This window comes from Ipomoea nil, unplaced genomic scaffold, assembly GCF_001879475.1.
Source record: "Ipomoea nil cultivar Tokyo-kokei standard unplaced genomic scaffold, Asagao_1.1 scaffold2269, whole genome shotgun sequence".
NCBI lineage: Eukaryota > Viridiplantae > Streptophyta > Magnoliopsida > Solanales > Convolvulaceae > Ipomoea > Ipomoea nil.
This window is the reverse complement of record NW_017618697.1, coordinates 35,587-37,000: the sequence shown is the minus strand read 5'-3', so window position 1 is coordinate 37,000 and position 1,414 is coordinate 35,587.

Below are 1,414 nucleotides of genomic sequence, written 5' to 3'. Positions count from 1 at the left end.
AGTTATTGGAATGCTTCTGTGACTTGACTATCTTTTTGGCTATTTTTGATGAGTGGGAGTGACAGACGTGTCAACTTCAAGCTCTTAGCTGTTAGAGATAGTACTTAAAGTTAACTTATAAAGAAGTCATGGAATACAGTTAGCATTATGCTAACATTAAGAGATCTCTACTTAAGGCATGCTTATAAAGTTTTAGAGATCATACAGTGTACTCTTTTGTACAATTCGGATGCGTTTTCTCCTTCAGTTGTGCACATAATGTATTTTGAGAAACATCCCTTAAGGTACGAGAATAAACATAGGGTTTGTTCATTAAGGACCTAAGTTGGAGAATTAAAATGCATGTGACCATAATGGATACTACTCTGATTAAATAGAGGACATATCACTATGATTCGTGTGTTTTGTTCTTTGATGAAGGTTGTGCTAGTACTTGCACCAAGTGGGAGAATGTAAGATTTTCCCTAATAATATATATTATATATTATATATTAGGGCCTTAATTAAGTGGTGCAAGTTGACTAGGCTTATTAAGTGGTCTGGTTGGACTTAATAACTAGTAGTTGTTAGTCAACCAAACACTGTGCCTAATATAACCTGGATTGATGGATACAGGATTATGGATTAGATAGCACATTCAGTTACGGTACTCAGACCGCTCAGTAGACACCAATACACCATCTAGGGTTCTGAGTCAGGTCTGAGGCAAAACATGGCTGACGGTCTACCGTTAAGAGGCAACACAACAGGAACATCAACTTTGGCTGGAGATCTACATGGCTACGCTTCCGCTATCATACCGAGGTCAGGTTTCTCGTATACTATGGTTTATTACAGTTAGACTATTGTATATCTAACATTGTATAGCCAAATTACAACATCGTAATCTTGTGAAACTCCTGGGATGGTGCATTAGTGGGGAAGAAAAGATGTTGATCTATGAATACATGCCTAACAAAAGTTTGGACTTCTTCATATTTGGTATGATTATCTTTTCATATATAATAAAATCATATATAGGAATATTTTGCAACATAACTAACTAAAACCTTTTGTAGATCAAACCAGGAAAAAGTTACTTGATTGGCCAAAACGCTTCAACATAATTAATGGAATTGCCCGAGGGTTATTATATCTCCATCAAGATTCTCGACTAAGAATTATTCATAGAGACCTCAAAAGTAGTAATATTTTGCTTGATGTTGACTTGAACCCAAAAATATCCGACTTTGGTTTGGCTAGGAGTTTAGTAGGAAATGCAACTGAAGATAACACAAAACAAGTTGTTGGAACCCCAGTGAGAATCTCAATTTAATCTTAAACATTTTTGCAAGCCATTTTTTTCCCATATGTTTGTTCTTAATTTTCAATGCATCTACTCATTGAGTGATGTTGGCCATACAATGTAGTGGGT